At 49.5% G+C, this 17,988-nt stretch overlaps 1 protein-coding gene across 7 annotated transcripts in view; it reads left to right on the top strand.

Moving 5' to 3' along the window:
• The first annotated feature begins 2,663 nt into the window (after nt 1–2,663).
• Nucleotides 2,664–17,988, top strand: part of AMOT (angiomotin) — a 64,355-nt gene continuing 49,030 nt past the window's right edge. For 2 of the 7 annotated variants that reach the window (XM_075435327.1, XM_075435324.1), the window contains exon 1: nt 2,664–2,802. The gene's annotated coding sequence lies outside the window, so the exon portion shown is untranslated. The other 5 variants (XM_075435323.1, XM_075435322.1, XM_075435325.1 and 2 more) reach the window with 5 other exon arrangements.

Below are 17,988 nucleotides of genomic sequence, written 5' to 3'. Positions count from 1 at the left end.
TTGCCAAATTTTACTCGGTCATGGTGGGATGTGAATTAAAACCCAACAACGCTGAAGTGTGTATAAAGCTGCGTATGAAATATATACTTATTACATTTTAAAGCTAAAAGTGACTATTGCAAAGAAAAGAAACTAGAAATAATGCAAATGACTGTGGGGCTGTGGTTTTCTCCTCCTCCTCCCCTCCTTTGTAAATCTCCCAAGCATTGTCTGATTACGCATGAATGATGCAGATTTTTGCTAGGATTGCTTTCTCGCTGTTACTCATGTTTTCCAGGCAGGGGTGCAGACCTCCGACAGCTGCAGTAACGAGGCAAAGAAAGGAGTGAGCTTGTCGGCCACAAAAAGACTATGGATTTTGGAAATCCAGTACTACAAAAACAAACATTCCACCACGCTTTATAACAGATCATTCTTGTCTGGCTCTGGCAAACAAGGCCTCGTGACAGCACAGCCCATTTTAGTGTCACTCTTATACCCCTGTGTTGCTGGATTCCCATGGAGCAGTAACAGACTTCCCCTCCATAGCTCCTTTCTTGGGGTTTACAGTGAAGGGTTGGTGTGTGGCCGCTACCTCTGCCAGGCTTTCCCCCCACTCTTCGTCAAAAGCAACAAAACAGAGCTATCCATAATCAAATACAGCAAGGAGGAGCAATGCTCCATGAACAGTGATGTCTGCACTTAAAAACATTTTTTTCACCTCACTCAGGATGGTTGCTACTGAAGTGTTCTTTTGTTTCCACATGGCTTGTTTTAACTAATGCGATGTTCAGGTCCCTGTGCTCAACAGAGCAAGCCTTGTACCGCAAGGCCAGAGAGATACTCAGCTCTACGGGCTGTACATAAAAATGCATGAAACATCTCAACATGAGACAGCAGGAGCTGTACACTTGATGACCAGCAGCTGATTACTTGAGTGACAGATTTTCCAGATTTTTTTTTAAAGCTTTGCCTATTAATACTTTTTAGCACCTGGCTACTGCAGTGATAAAATACTCTACGGCATCTACAGGCTCCTCCTATCACTAAATTTTACATCCCCTGGAGTCACACTGGTCTTTCTACATTGTTTTTGCATGTGTTCTCACATCTTTTCTAGACATGAATCTTTGACAGTTCTGCTTTTACATTTTTATTGCTTTTGTTGAGAGTGTTTTTGGGACAAGGGATATTGCTAGTTCTAAACATTGTGAAAGACGTTAGAATCACAGAATGTTAGGGGTTGGAAGGGACCTCTGTGGGTCATCTAGTCCAACCCCCTACCCAAGCAGGGTCACCCAGAGCAGGCTGCACAGCACCGCGTCCAGGTGGGTCTGGAATATCTCCAGAGAAGGAGACTCTACAGCCTCCCTGGGCAGCCTGGGCCAGGGCTCCGTCACCCTCAGAGGGAAGAAGTTCTTCCTCCTGTTCAGCTGGAGCTTCCTCTGCTTCAGTTTGTGCCCGTTGCCCCTTGTCCTGTCACTGGGCACCACTGGAAAGAGTGGGACCCCATCCTCCTGACACCCACCCTGCAGATATTTATAGGCATTCATAAGGTCCCCTCTCAGCCTTCTCTTCTCCAGGCTGAACAAGCCCAGCTCCCTCAGCCTCTCCTCGTAGGAGAGATGCTCCAGTCCCCTCATCATCCTTGTAGCCCTGCGCTGGGCTCTCCCCAGTGGCTCCTCATTTTTCTTGAACTGGGGAGCCCAGAAGACAAAGCTGTCGCAGACAGCTCATGATGTTACAACGGCAATAGATTAAGCACGTAAGTCTGGTGATAACAAGAGCCAGGTGAAATAAAAATGGTGGAGATTATAAAAAATTTCAACATTAAAAGACATTAAATTTGTTTCCAACAAGGTGAGATCCTCTTAGGTAGAAATACATGAGCTCTCACACTAGAAATACTAGCTCTCATACCTCCCTGCATAATTTATGATCTACTGTTAACTACAGGAGGTAGAGAAACCATTTCTGTATTGTAAAATGTGCAACCAATGGTACTTGCAAAAAGTTACTCAGTAGTAAAAGCGGCAGTCACCCTGCACCAGCCCTGAGGCGGCAGAGGGGGCCCACGGTGCCCTTAATGGCTGCCACTCTGGCTGCCCAGGAGCCCAGCTGTGGCAGACGTACCTTCGTAATGGTTAAAACATACCTTCATAATGGCTAAAATGTACCTTCCTAATGGCTAAAACGTCAAAACTCTCTGCTGCGCTCTGCCTTCCGAGGAACGGGGCCTCCTGGGGGGAGCGGCCATTTTGTGAGCGATGCCATGAGGGTGGGGAAGGCGCCCCCGCTCTTGGGGTGAAGGATGAACACCTCTGTCCCCTCTTTTTCTGTGCGCTGCCCTCGACGCCCACCTTCTCGGCGTTTCACAGAGGACTTTGTGCCTTCAGCCCCCCCGGTGCCTCTGTAGCCCAGGCCCGCTGCAGAGGAGCGGCCTCCACGGAGCACCTGCCCGCCCCAGGCCTTGGACGTGGGCTCTCCTCCCTCATCCAACGTCTGGAAACCTGAGGGAGCCCTCGGAGGCAGCTCGCTTCCGACCCAGGGCCGCGCAGCGCCGGTCCCGCTCCCGCTCGGCGAGGGAAGGCGGGCGGTGAGGCGGGCGGACTACGCTTCCCGACCGCCTTTGCAGGCGCTGGCCCGGCGGGGGATGCCGGGTGCCGTAGTCGCAGCCGCGTGGTGAAAGTTAATAACCGAATCTGGGGTTAGGCGCTTCCCAGAGCTCCCCGGTGCCTCTCATTGCCATGCCGGCTTTGTCACCTCGGAGGGAGGCGGAGGAAGATGGATGAGCGGGCGGCCGCTGGGGCTGGCGCCCGCCGGGTAAGGAGCCGGTGCGGAGGGGGGAGGCCGGCGGCGGGAGGGGAGCGCGGCTGGCTCGCTGCCCCGCCATGTGGGGGGGGGCCCACGGCCGCGCTGCCCGCCCGGGATGCCGGGCTCGGCGGGGCAGGTGCAGCGGGGAGCGGCGCCGGGGTTCCCCCGCCTGAGGGGCTGCTGAGGCGGGGGCGTAGGGGGGGGCCCGGCCTTCCGCTCGGCGCCCCGCTCCCCGCGCCGCCAGCCTGAGGGAACCGCCGGCCCGCTCCCCGCGCTGGGGGCGGGGGTCGTCCCTCAGGGCCCGGGGAAGGGGCTCCCTCGTTGCTCCGCTGCCCTCACGGAGACGCTCCTCGCCCCCTTCCCCGGGAGCCTCGTCGGGGGCGGGCGGCCGGGCGAGGGGAGGGCTGCGAGGGCTGCGGTGGGGAAGGGCGGACGCTTGTGGTAGTGGGGGCAGAGGAGCTGGTGCGAAGGAGAAGGCAGAGCCCTCTGGTCCCTTCCCAGGTCCATCTTCAAGTCCAGGTAATGCGAGGGGATGCTCTGCTACCGGCAGCCCTGCGAAAGGGGGTCCAGGGCCCCTACCATAGCTGCAGGAGATGTCCTACTGGAGCTCCTACTGGAGCTACTGGAGAGAGTCCAGCGGAGGGCTACGAGGATGAGGAGGGGACTGGAGCATCTCTCCTATGAGGAAAGGCTGAGGGAGCTGGGCTTGTTCAGCCTGAAGAAGAGAAGGCTGAGAGGGGACCTTAGAAATGCTTATAAATATCTGCAGGGTGGGTGTCAGGAGGACGGGGCCAGACTCTTCTCAGTGGTGCCCAGCGACAGGACAAGGGGCAACGGGCACAAACTGAAGCAGAGGAAGCTCCAGCTGTGCCGTCCTCACCCCTCCACAGTCCCCATCCCTGCCGTCACCAGACACCCTCAGGAGCCGATCCGCCTCTGCCCAAACCCTGGACGAAGCAGAAGTGACTCCAAATCCTCCTGCTTCGATCTCCGAGGGAGCAGAATGCCAATCTGTGGGTGATAACCCTCGAAGGGTTAAAAGCCTGGGGTTTACATCCTTGCCTGGTAGAGAGTTGGGATCCCCTTGAGGCTCTGGGTTCAGCCATCCCCATGGCATGGTCTGCCCTGGGTTGGAAGGTGATGCCTTTCATTAGCAGACTGATTAGGGTAGGCCCATAAATAATATTCACCATGAGATCTACCACATGGTCGAAGCAGAAGCACAAATGCCATCTGTCTCGATTCCAGGATACTTTCTTGAGGAAGGTGAGGGCTGGAAGACCAGATCTTTAGTGTGGAGGAGCTGTGGTGGACACAGGAATTCAGGTGAACGCCCATCGCTTCTGCTGGATGCCGTAAACAGCCAAGAACTGGCTGGATCGCCAGCATGCGGTGGGATAGCCCAGCACTTCCCCAGTGCAGGCTCCTGGGGGGCTGTTCAGCATTCTGGCCCTTGGCATCCTCCCCTGGAATCTCCCATCGTGAGATGCATAAAGATGATCCCCATTCAATTTTCAGTTTAAATTTTCAGTGTCACCTCTGATAAATGATCCTCACTTCAGCCCTAATGCAATATAAAGTAGCAAATTCCATTTTAGTTCACTTTTCATTTTTATTCCACTTACTAATGATAATTTTTCATTAAGTATCTAATCCTGTCCTAGCATTTCTCATCAGTAAGGCTCAAGGTGCTTTACAAAAGAGGTAAAAATGTGATTATTCCAATTATCCTTATTAAGGCTTAGGTTTTGGGCGGCTTCTGCAGATAATATGGGTTATAAATAATTAAGAGTACAATCTAATTAAAAGAAATCTCTAGTCATAAACCAAAGTGCCACACTGAAGAAGCCAGTTTTCAAAGGCACGGCCTTGTAACCTAATCTGCCTCATCAGAACAGTATCCCGTTAACCCGCAAATCGTCCCTGTCCTGACCTGTCTGTCCCAATAGCAAGTACTTCCACGAGCCTGTGCAGGACCCAAGGGAGGGAGAGGGTCAGGAGTTTCGGGGACCAGAAGCAGTCTGGAGAGCGTTCTCCTGTTCAAGTCCTTTATCTTGTCATTTGAATAAAGGTCTCGTGTTCGGAGGCTTACCAAAATGTACAGCCTGAACTGAGCAAGGTTAGGCATAGAACTAATTTAGTTTTTTATTTGAAATGAGAAGCATTGCTCAAACTGGAGTCCAGAAGATACAAAGAAGGTTGTGGCCTGGATCCAGTTAGTACGCGACCTAAAGAGAACTCTGAGCCCGCAACTTGCTCTGAACACCTTGTCAAATTTCATCAAAGCTGGGCATGAACTTTCACGTTTGGGAGTTGAGGGTCTGGATTGCTAGTGCTAAACTGGGTGTTTGTATCCTGACACCTGCATGTCCCCGCTGGAAGCTGACTATCTCAGGACCGCTGTTTAGCTGCGTAATTCAGCAGTGGGGCTATGTGGATGAAATACTTGTTCTCATTCCAAATACCTGCTGTCACATATTACTTATTCTGTGGGAATGTTTCTGCTCCAATTTGTGGTTGCGCAGTGTTTGGCAATGACCTAGTTGCAACGCTCTCGTTAGGCAGAGAAATTTCTGAATTTGGCTTGATAGTTTACCTTCTCAGTAAGTAAATCATTGCTCCGTAATGCCGTCTACCATCAGTACTGTCGCTTTAGCCCAGTGTTTTATGAGGGATCATAAGGCTGATGAAGGCACTTTGAAGCGTGTCTATCTACAACAGCTCCTCACACTTCACCGTAATGCCTATTATTGTCTATATTAATAATGTCTAGTAGACATTAGTATTCAGTAATGTCTAACTTAGCTCAGAGGAAGCGTATCACAGAATCACAGAATGGCAGGGGTTGGAAGGGACCTCTGTGGGTCACCCAGCCCAACACCCTGCCCAAGCAGGGTCACCCAGAGCAGGCTGCACAGCACCGCGTCCGGGTGGTCTTGACTATCTCCAGAGAAGGAGACTCCACAACCTCCCTGGGCAGCCTGGGCCAGGGCTCCATCACCCTCAGAGTGAAGAAGTTCTTCCTCATGTTCAGCTGGAGCTTCCTCTGCTTCAGTTTGTGCCCGTTGCCCCTTGTCCTGACCATCTTGTCGATGAAAATGCCTGAATCTGATGACCTATAGCAGCTTTCTTACTGCTAACAAAACTGCACCTGTGTTGCTGTTGGGTAATTTCCTTGAAAGTTGGTGATATACGAGCAGCTACAAATAAAGCTGACAAAGGCCAGACTGCCTTTCTGACTGTCTTGTGGTGGGGCTTAATCTCGGCCAGGGAACGCTGGTGTAATTTTCAAATGTAACTCAAAGGGATGTTGTTTGCAAGTTACACAAAAATGAGTCCTTACGTCCCTTAGGATTTGGAGAGACCTATGTCTTGATCTGTCTGTGCCGTAATTTCTTCATTTGTACTGTGTTAAACTGTAATTCAGTCTCATATGCTGGAAGCTTTGACTAGTAAGGCATGACTGGAGCTCCGAGTAATGCTGGTGGTACTGGAAATGTACTAGAAATGACAGAAGGAAGCCTACAGAAACGAGGAAGCGGGGAGTGCGGACATTTTGAGTGGCAGAAAGAGGGAGGATGAGAACAGAAGAAAGCAGGGGGAGGGACAAAGCAAGGAAAAATATAAAAGAAAATGCGGGAGAGAAAACTAAAACACCACCGTTCTAGGTGGCGATCAGTGTGGTGTGGGTAAGGCTTTGCAATTGAACTGAGTTTCCCTAAGAACGTTTTTCATATGCCACTTATGGGAGGGAGGAGAAGGGAAGAGGGTTCCTGGAGAAGTGCATATCCACACAGTGAAGCCTTTGGTTTCTCCCCTTGCACATTTGTAGAGCGCTCACGTCTTTCCCTTACCCCAGGAGACATTCCCATTTCCTTTCATTTACCAGAGTTTGGAAGGCGGAAGGAGATGAGGCACTGTTGGGTTCCCTTATTAACTTAATCTGTGGGAAGCCCCGCATAAATCATTGGATTTCCTAGTCTTGATAGAGCGAGATATTTGTACAGTGAAGTCAAACAGAAGATCGAGGTTCCTGTACAGGGCGGCTTTAACGCTGTTCCAGTCCTGTGCCTGTGACTCTTACGCGTGCATTTCTTTGAAGTCTGAGGCTTAGGAGTCTGCAATAATGATCAAGAGACAGCGCTGAATACGGAATTTGTATGGTACAAAGGTAAAGGTGTGGGTATGAATGTGGGAAGAGAATATTTAAGAGCAGTCTGGCATGTATAGTCAATAATATTAAAAAAAAGTATTCATGTTAATTTCCTACTGTTACTCAAGTTCTCAAGGCTTGTAGCATCTTCTCATTCCTTGTAGATCAGTGATCTCTTGCTGGGTGCTGTCATGTCCCAAATATTAACTTCCTTTAAAAGTAGAAAACTTCGGGTTTGAAACCTTTTGTCCTTTTATGCAATGGGAAACTTGCTCTGATCCCTTAGGCAGGGATCTCTGTTCCTCATGCAGTGTTTCAGAGCGCTGTGCTTGGCGTTTGGCTGTCACTCTGTCCTGCTCAGCCAAGTGTCGGTGATCCCTGAATGCTTAAAAAGTTCCTTGGGACTGTCTGTAGATGGGAAGCTCTTCTGAAGTGGAGACTTGTCCAGAGCAGAATGCATTAGAGCAATTATTTCTGACTTTGACTTATGACTATGTAAAACTCCCTTTTTTTTACCACTGTGTGTGTTCCTTTTAGGGCTCTTAGCTGTTTCTCTAATTCAGGAGCTGTTCTTCCCATTTTTTACTTCATAAAGTAAAATAGTCAAAGTAAAATGCTGTATATCTTATTACACTTGACATACCGATATCTGCTGACTGAAACAGTGAAATAGACCCTGGGTTTCAATTTCTGACATGCTATTTCAACTGCTTTTTCCATAACTCCACCCTAATTGCTGCTTTTTCTTAGCTGAGCAGCAAACCAGTTCCCCTCTAAGCCCCAGGATTACCAAAATTCAGATTTTTCTGAAGAAGCAAAGGTCAGATTTTCAAGACTTGGCTTATATGTAGGGACTTTATGAAGCAGACCCTGAGGCTGTATATATGTCGTAGCAGATACAGAGCTGCTTTCAAAATGCTGGCCCAAAGCGCCAGGGAATTTGCAGTCTTGCTCTGGGTGTCTCATGTGACGGAGGAGTATGGACCCACCGCAGGGTTTTGGGAGCACTGGGCTCTCACTGGCATCGCTCACGCTCCCACATCATTTAACTGAGCCGTGGCTGCGTGCTCTGCCTGATGCCAGGGAGGACTGTGCCCCTCAAGTGGGAAAACTGGAGACCCCAGGCCTCTCCCCGTGAATGACTGAGACCCCTTTCTCCAACCTACTGTTGCTGCTGTAAACTGAATCTCTCCAGCATCCCAAATACTTTGAAGCCATCCTTGGTAAGGAGTTGCTGAGTGCCTTGCAGGCGCTGGGAGGGAGGGATGGCAGGTCCGGTCCCCGGCAATGCGGAGCCGAGCTAGGGCAGCAGCTCAGAGCTTGGCAGCCCTTCTCCAATAATGGCTTTCCTCTGACTCACATGGACAGGGCTGCCTTATGAAGTCTCATGTATTTTACTTTTTTTAAACGTTGGCTTTCTTTATGTATTCAATACCATAGTGTAAATGAGTGTTTATGAAGGTGTCTAAGGTCTTTGGATCAGATATGTCATAGAAAGCTCCGATCCAAAGACCACTTCTAGCCCAGCAGAAAAACCCCATCTCTGACATCGTTCTCCCCTCTTGCTCCCAGGGAATTAAAAAAGACAAATTATTTTAAGCAGTTCAATGTGTACTGAGCTTTAGTTTGTTAGCTAAGAAAGCGTATAATGTCTTTGCAGGACTATGTTCAAAACGGAAGAACAAAAAGCTACCTTGAAAAATGGCCATTGGGAAGCAGAGCAGCAAAAGCCAAGAAACTTGAGCCCTTTGCTAATGAATGCTCTGTCCTTAACTCACATTGTCTCTTTTGTTTCCCACACTTGCATGAGCTGCGCATGGATTCAGTTTGCCAGTCTTTAACCCTTCTTACTGATGCCTGATCTGTGCATAGTTTGGAAACTGGGACAGCTGTCACTTAGGTACTTGGCTTTGTTGTGATTTTTTTGCTCCTGACCTGTTTGTCCCTGTGCCGTCTCTGGCTCAGATGCGGGAAAGCAATCCGGGAGGGGTGTGGACGAGGCTTGGGTGCACGCTGGGGAGAGGGAGGCAAAGCTTTTCCAGCTCCCTGGCAAAGGGCGTCACAGAGGCAGGGCTGCAAGCTATGATTAAAATGTAGTAGCATTTCCACTGTGACTGCTGTAGGGGAAGATGTTGGTGCTATGCTAGGACTTTTTTAAGCAGAGCTGTTTTTCTTGGCGTAGCTCTAAAATCGATGGAAAGCCAGGGTGGAGCCAAGGGATCTGGCATCATGGGAACTTCTCACACCAGCTTGTCTTTGTGCTACAGCACAGCAGAAGTGCTTTCTGCAGAGAGAAGCGTTAAACATCAGGTGTTTTTTTTTCGACAGTGAAATTTATTCCAGTGAATGATGATTGCCCATAGTAAATACACTTCATAGTAATGACTTTATTTTTTCCAAAAACATAACTAGCTCCTAAAGTTGCTGTTTGCTAAATTGATAGGGATCTAACGAATCATCCATTTAAAACAAAAATGGCAGTTCATATCAAAACCATAATGCATTTTTATTGCTCATTTTTCCTCTAGATAACTATTGAACAAAGATCACCAGCAGAGAGTGCTGGTGCTCTTCCAAAATGTGGCAGCACCTTCTGAAATTGATTGTAAAATCTAATCAGACGTTGTTCCATAATTCTATTTTTAGTTTTTCATTTCTGTTGAAATGAAATGTTGATCAACTATCTGTAACGTGATATCTTGCGGTCTTTAACTATCAACCTTTCTGTAGCTTACTACAGGAGAAAGATCGTTTTTAGGAGCACAACTATGTGCTCAGAAAAATTGTAATTGCTGCTCTTGGAAGCAATTATTTAACAGAATTTCATACATTTTGTTCCGATGCACTTGACCTTTTTTGTACATAACATTACTGCTCCTTTCATTTCTCTTCATTAGTTTCATGTTTGAAACAATCTGTTTACTGTTCGGTACAGCTTCTGTGTAGTGGGGGAACATGGCTCTGCTCCTACAATTAGTAGAGCTCTAGCACCTATATGGCACTCATTGTTTCACTGAGACCATACTTTTGACTTTCCCAGGCCATGGAAGGTTGCTTCCAGCTGAAGAGTACTTTTAAGTTGGGCCTCTTTCGGTTCTCAGTTCTGAGTCTGATTCTGCCATCAATATTAAAACAGAGTTGCAAAAGCTTTAAATCAAAAAGCACCCCCTCTCCCCCATCCCCATCTTATTTATCAATAGAGTTGCACCATTGTAAGTGCTGGAGGCTTTGAAGAGGTTAGACTTTTTGGTTTTGAATCAGCCGTGGCTTTCCCCTCTGAATCTTTATGGTCATTGAAGTATCAGGATTATCAAATCTGTTTTTTTGCTGCAGAACCTGCTGTACGTCTCGCTGTCTTGTGATTTCATACATTCTTTAGTCGTCGATAGCAGAGACTGTGTTGAAGTGCAGGGCCTCCGTGCCTTACTCTTACAGTTCACCCTGATCTAAATCCATTGGAAGCTGAGGGAATCTTTTAATTCATTTCAGCAGATTTTGAAGAGACGTCTCTTTTTAAAAAGGCATGAGAGGCAAGAGTGCAGAGAAACGAAGGAAGATGGTCAGCTTTTGCGCATCAAGGTTGTTAACATACAATAGACAGCAGCTGAAGGCTTACAGGTCCTACTGTGGGAGAAGAACGGTGTCTTGTAAGGAAATCCCTTTGTCCAGACTAATCCTGCCGTCCTTGTTTTGCCAAAACTATGTTTAAGTCTAGGGCGCTGGGGTGTGAATGCGTTTAAAGCAAAGCTGAAACATTTAATTTGTTTTTCCATATAGTTGGCAGCTGTTTATCACTCTTCTGGTTACACAGCTTTCATCTGAAATTCTACATAAAAGGGGGCCAAGGTTCAGCAGTTAGAATAATTCACTTTACAGGTGGTACCTGATCAATCAACTCACGGGTGACACATCACTGCTGACCTCTATATTGCATTTCGCTGTGGTAAGCTGTTCCTTTTCTCTCCCTTCCTGCGCAGGCCCTTTCCTCACCCGAGGAACCATGCTGAACTTGAGTTACACTCCGTTAGAGGTACCATCCAGACTGATGTACTTTTAAAAATCTTCACACACAGTGGCGTACAAAACCTTAGATGAGCAGGAGCCACGTTACAGTGTAAATCACAATATAGACAGGACATGGAGTTGGCTATGCGAAAGTCTCTGTAGCAATTACTTCCCTCCCAGAAGTTACATGGTCGTTAAAGTTTTATTATATAGAATTGGCAGAATAATAAACTTGTGTAGAAAGACACAGCAGATACTTACTGAAGGACAGAGGAATACATAGTGCATAACTATTCCTGCCTTTTTGTTCTGAAAAGTAGAATTTTTCTAGCGATTCCGAGCATGTCAAGTTTCGTGGTAGTAATTTCTGGTGTTGTTGGTCTATGGATACCTGTCATTACCATCTGTTGGTGAATGATAACTGATTTTACTTATCATTCATGCTTCAATCTCATGTCTATCAGATTGATTTTGTTTCTCTTCAGAAATCATAGCTGGTCTCCAGCTGTACCCAATGCCAGGACCTGAGGGAGCCTTGCAGGGTTTGTTACAGCCTGGGGCTGGATGTAGCAGCAACATCGAATCCTCTAAATACAGCTTAAAAATGGCCGGAGCACCCTGCAGGCGCTGGGTGCTGTGCGCCTCGGCGGTAAAACGGCAGCAAAAGCTGTAGTGCTGTGGTGGTGGTACAGGGGCTGCGCATCCAGGCTCACCGCGTGTGCGGGTGACAAGGCAGGGCCTGTGGCCCGTGACTCTCGGAGACTCTGCAGGTCCAGCTGAACTCCCAGTGTGACTTTGCATGAACCGCTTAACGCTCCTGTACCTTGGTGCCTTCGCCACGCTTTTCTTGTGATTCTTAGGCAGTTTTGAAATCTTCTCATCTTGTTTTGATCTGTATCCCCTAATGTATTTTAATGTTCATTTACTTCTTTTCCTTACAAGCTACTTGGCTTCTGTGGCAAGAAAGATAATCTCCCTTACCAGAATTACCTATTCCTTGCTCCTGCTCACCTAGTGAACTTGTCCTCATCTCCTTCTCTTAGTCTACTTGCGTTACTGTTTGCTTACTGTAGGGCCATTATTTCAGACTAGACAAAGAACCCCCAGCTTTGGTGGTGGTGGGGCTGTACAGTCTGGTCCCAAGAGCTAAATGGCGCTTCTGAGCACCGTTACCAGTTTGTTTTTATGTGCGAAGAAGAAAAGCTCTGTTAAACTGGCCCGAGATCAGAGATCCACGGAAATTAATTTACACCCCTCTCAGCTGCGCTGAATGGACGCAGGGCTGAGCGGTGATTTCTCTCTGTACATGAGGGATAAGATCAGCAGCTTCCTGAGCTCCAGCTGCTGTGGACAAAGGACGGCAGAGTTACAGCGATTCCTGGAGGGAGGAACTTTAAGATGGAGGAATTTTAAAGAATGTGAAGGACAACCTCTTGAAAAATTGTAGGTGGAGCAATTCCAGGTCATCCAAACACTTCGTAAGCCTGAGATTTATTTTCCTGCTTTGAAGTAGTTGCCGTTGTGGCGTTTATCTTTTGTGCTTTTTAACACATCTACTGTGACCTTTGTATGATTGCATAAATTGGCCCGAGTGTGCTGGAACAGTTATTAGGAACCCCTTTCTTGTGTCGTTTCCTGAATTCCCACATTGTGGTGTGATGTGTGTATGGAAACTGCTGGCTTCCTCCACTGGCAGCCGTTCAGATGTGTGCTGGAGCTCCTGAGGACTGGGCTGGACGAAGGGAGGATGCAGGGGGAGAGTGTTTTAAGGAAGAGAATGTGGATTTCATGCATCTTTGTTCTTTTCCAGCTCCGCTAAAGCTGTTCTCTCCAGTTGTGTGGGTTAAACGTGAGCAGCAGTAGTGCTCTGTAGAATAAACAGCGGCCGATGGCTGGAGGTCAATATGCCTCGGGCAAGGCTCGCTGCTTTTCGGTGTCTGCACTAAGCAATATTTTTACTTTGCTGATGACTCTACCTTCTCTCTTTGCTCCGCGCTGTTTTCTTCCAGCGTGTGGGAGGGAGACAGGATGTGTGACTGAAGCATGGTTCGTAGCTCTTCAGCTCGCTGTAGCTATGTATTTCCCCTACAGCTCCACCCCGCGGCATCTAGCAAATGTGTGCTTCGTTAGCTTGTTCTACCTCGTCTTTTTTTGGGTTTGCAAACTGTAAGGTTATGGGATGTTAACGTACCGTTTACATGCGTTTCTACATTTGTTCCACTGAAACGTTCCAATGAATGAATGTCAGTTACGAGGGAAAAAATAGATGTTTGTAAACGCTGCATTTGGGATTTCCGAAATGTGACTTCCTGAACTTTTTTTCCAGATCTTTCTTTTCAGTGTTAAGAGTTGGGAATGTTGGATTCATTTGCTCAGAGCAATTAAAAGGTAAACGGCTGAATCGCGTTATCTCTTCTCACCCAAAGAGCCCTAATGAACTCCAGAAGGCCGAGTTTCACAGTGCAAGGGTTTGACGTGTGGCCAGTTTTTGCACGTTTATTGCTTTTGGAAACTGGTGTCATTTTACGGCCAAACCTTACCAAACTGGGACTATTGAATGGGCTCAGTTTTTGCGTGGTCAGGCCTTTGTGCGTGAAGGCAGCTGTGGGCACACCGTGACAGCCGGATTTTTTTTGTTTTGCTCTTTGTTGAAGTTACGAGTTTGTGAAGGGGAGCCGGGGGGACGAGCAGAAGCTGTCACTGGGAGTTCGGGGACAGGAGTGACCTCGCGGGGGGGGCACTCGAGTGCATTGCCAGAGGAGGGGGTGGAGTGTGAGAAAGGCAAGGTATCATTGTTTGTACACAAATCCATCCCTAGTGAAGGACCCGTTTGTTATCTTGGTCTTGTTCAGGCTGGGGATTTGCCCCGATTATAGGCGAGGAGAAGGTAACGTTGCTTGCCCGGCCTCAGAAGAAGAGCTTTGCCTCTCCCATGCAGAGGTTGGTACTGCTGCAGAGAGGACTGCATCATTGCCATTGCCAAGCGCTATGAGATCTTCCAAAACAGGGGAGCTGGCTCAAGCCTTTATCAACATTTTGGGATCCTTTTACTGGCCTTCTCTGAAGGGGGAGACATGCACAAAGGCGGTACAGTCATGCTTTTCTTGAAAGGTTGTTACATGTTGAAGACCAGGCCGTTCTTAAAGTTGAAATTCTGCAGTGCAATTCCAGGTGCTAAAAGCAGTGGAACAAAAACCCGCCTCTGCATGTGGCTGCCGTCCTTTATCATGTGGTAAAATGATGAAACCCAGCAAAATACCGATGCCTCCTCTTTCCACACCAACCACCTGATCCAGCTGCGACACAGCAGTAGTAGTAGCAGTAGTAGTAGAGGTCCGCGGGTGTTGACTGTTCTGATGGACCAAGTCTTGGGAGACTACGTGATGCACGTTTTGGTTTGAGATGGGACATTATAAACAGGGAGCTCTGCGCCCTGCTCAGGGCCAGTCAGCTGTGAGCCGTTCTCGCCACGCTTTCCTCCATTATTTTCCGTGTTTGGCCAGCAAAAAGGGGGTGAGTTGGCCCCTCGGCCACCGCCTGCTGGCCTAAACCCCTTTGCCTCCGCCAACTCGGTGGGATGGTTGTGAGACCGCAGGGGCCCAGCGGCGAAGCCCCTGCGCTGGAGAGTGGGGCGGATCGGGCCCAGATGCTCCCGGCCGATACAAATGGGGAGCTCAGGCTCACAGAATCACAGAATGGTCGGGGTTGGCAGGGCCCTCTATGGGTCACCCAGTCCTACCCCCTGCCCAAGCAGGGTCACCCAGAGCAGGCTGCACAGCACCGCGTCCAGGCGGGTCTGGAATATCTCCAGAGAAGGAGACTCCACAGCCTCCCTGGGCAGCCTGGGCCAGGGCTCCGTCACCCTCAGAGCGAAGAAGTTCTTCCTCGGGTTCAGCTGGAGCTTCCTCTGCTTCAGTTTGTGCCCGTTGCCCCTTGTCCTGTCGCTGGGCACCACTGGAAAGATGGCCCCGTCCTCCTGACACCCACCCTGCAGATATTTAGAGGCATTGCTAAGGTCCCCTCTCAGCCTTCTCTTCCCCAGGCTGAAAGAGCCCAGCTCCCTCAGCCTCTCCTCGCAGGAGAGATGCTCTGGTCCCCCCCATCATCCCGGAGCCGGGCCTGCGAGGGAGCGGCGGGACAGGCCCGCCGCCCCGCACACAATAGCGGCGGGAGGGGGGCGGTCCCCGGGCGGCGGGGGGCGGTCCCCGGGCCGAGTGGGCGGGGCGCTTCCTGCCGCCCCACGGGGCGCCCGCGCCGCAGAGCGAGGCGGAAGGAGGCGGCGGAGGGAGCGGAGCTGTGTGGCCCGGCCCGGCCCGGCCCAGCCCAGCCCAGCGCAGCGCAGCCCAGCCGCCGTGGGGAGCGTGTGCTGGGGGACGCCGCCGCCGCCGCCCCAGCCCCGCGTCCGGCCCCGCCGCGCACAGGTAACAGCGGAGAAGGAGCGCGGAGAGGAGCCGAGCAGCCTCCCCCGGGCGCGATGCTGCGGGCCGCCCGTCCCTGCCGTGGCCGCGGGCTCTGTCACTGACAGCGGAGCCTGCACCGGGACGCAGGCTTCCCCCGCTGTTCGTCGGTTCTGCCGTTGTTGGGATCCCGCTGTCCTCCTTCCAGGGGCTGCGGGCGCGTCCTGCCGGACTGTGCTGGGTTTTTTTTTTTTACCCTGTCTCCGAAAGTATATTTATTTTTAATAAAAGAAAAAGTGGAGCCACAAATCCAGTTCCCCTTCCTGTGGAGTCCGGGTTATTTCTGCAGTTAAAAAAGTTTCCTCCCCCCCCTTCCAGTTTTATTGACACTGAGGATGAAGAAGGATTTGCAAGTGAAAGCGCCTTGAAATACAACATCTCTTAGAGAGTGCTCTGCAGTTCGCCTGTTGAGTCTCGAATTCCACCCTTTGCCCCTGCTGAATCCACTGTTCTGCCCTTTACTCTCTGAGGTAAAAAAACCCAAACAACAACAACAAAAACCCGAGGGGAAAAAAAATACCTTTGGCAGCAGGGAAGCTTTGTGCGACTGACCCGACAAGCTACAAGTGTCCAAGTTTCTGAAAAGAAGAAAACCCTTTTGTCTGCAGCAGAGCAGTAGGTAAGAGACGCGCTCATGGCGCAAAGGACTCGACGTTCGTTCTTGCAGCCTAAACCTGGGAGTTTGGCTCTCTTCTCTGTCAGCTTTTGCCCATCGCTTCTCTCTCCTGTAAAGATCGCTCTTCGTCTTGCAAAATTCTTGTGAAAAAAATGCACGCGTCCCCCCCCATTTCATCGCTGGCAGTAAATAGCCGAAATTAATAGTGATGTGCTTGTGTGTAATGGGATAAAGTAAAATTCTGTGGTAGTCGCTGAAGTGGGTTGGTGTCGGGCTGTGCTTGAAAGCAGCCGCATTTCTTGTGGTGCTCTTTCGAGAAAATAATCACAGTCATTGTGCTTGTAATCCACGTGTCAAGATTGTCTTTGCTGGTCATGCTTCACAGAGAAGCATGTATGTGCATTTACGTGTGCACGTGTGCAAACAGGGCTTCTGCAATCAGATGAGAATTCTTGTTTCACACTGGAATTTGTTTTACTTTGAGTGCTTTACTACTGTGTCACAAGGTGTAGAAGTGTTGAGCCCGTAATTAGCACGCCCTAACAGATTATTGAATGTGGCTGGGAACATGCTTGGCACTGTGCGGAGTGAGTATGAGGATATGTTTGCTTTGTTTTGAGATTTTTTTGTTTAAAGTAAGACTGAAAACGCAGCAGGGACATGTGCACATAATAACTGGATGGAGGCCCAGGCTGTGCGCGGGGAAACATATTTTCTAGCATACTCCTTTCTCTAGGGGCCAAGTGCTCAATGTGTGCCGTTTTACGAGTGATAATACCGCTGTGAATTCCTAACTTTCCTTCTCCCCCAGCTCTGTACTCACATACCCGCTTCTCACGGCCAGAGCTTCATTGCTACCGGTCTTCTGTGCAAGGGAAGGACCTGTGGAGTTCGTGTGGCTGGTGGTAGGACTCCTCTTTGCAGGGAGGGTTATATTGTTCCCAGTGGAAACAGGCAGCATCCCACGGCAGGAGGATCTGGCTGTTTACGTGGTGAAACCAGCCTTGACATCGTGCTCTTCCCCACTGTGTGGGTTTTTCCTGTGGATGACAGAGGAAATGCTAAACATTGGTCTGTTGTCGTCCCTGTTCCTCTTTTATGTTTTTTTTTTTTTCCTCTTCCTTTCCCTTCAAGGGATTTTGGTGGGGAAAGACAAGTGGAAAAGGCAGAGGACTGAGGGCAGCTTGTGAGGGGTCTGGGGCAGGTGACTGACCAGGAACCATCTTGGGGGAGAGGACGTGGCGTAGGTTTTGGCTGCTGTCTCACTTTTTTCTGCTACCCTTGGCTTTTTTTGGGGACTGAGCCTTTCTGCCAAATCAGGATGGGAATGCAAGATCCATCTTTTTGAGCTTGTCCTGCACTCTTGTGCTGCTTCTGCAGGCGTGATGGACAGCGTTGTGTCGGTTTTTCAGGGCTGATATAAAACCGTGAACCCTACCATCACGACCATGACCCTGTTAAATCTTTGGGTCTGACATTCACCAGGGTTACCTCAGTGACTGCTCCTCCTAGGAGTAGGGTCATGAGCTGACCCTGGAAAAACCTGTCGCGTAGTTGAAGTTAGGGGTTCATCTGGGGCACTTGGTCTCCCTCTCTTTTTCTGCAGGACACTTGCAACATAAACCCTGTCCTTAAAACATTCCTGGGAGCCACAAACACAACACAGAATCCCTTGTTTCTGCTCTAGCGCTTTCTTGAGGAAAGGGCAGGATTTCCAGGAGGAGGGAAAGGGGCGCCTGGTCTTCCCCCAGGCTCGTTGTCTCTGATTCTGGAGATGTTCTGCAGGCAGCGCTGCCGCTCCTGGGAGGAGGCTGGAGGCAGAAGGGAAGCTGGGCAGTGCAGAGTAGTGGGACGTGGGGTTGCGGTGGTGCTGGCGCCTCGTAATTGTGGTATTGTTTGGCATGACACGTATTTAAATTGCGATGGCTGGTTAATGCGCTGATAGCGTGGTTTGTCGTTCTACC

The sequence above is a fragment of the Opisthocomus hoazin genome, chromosome 14, assembly GCF_030867145.1.
Source record: "Opisthocomus hoazin isolate bOpiHoa1 chromosome 14, bOpiHoa1.hap1, whole genome shotgun sequence".
NCBI classification, from domain to species: domain Eukaryota; kingdom Metazoa; phylum Chordata; class Aves; order Opisthocomiformes; family Opisthocomidae; genus Opisthocomus; species Opisthocomus hoazin.
The sequence above is the reverse complement of the archived record's forward strand: the minus strand, read 5'-3'. Positions and strand labels throughout refer to the sequence as shown.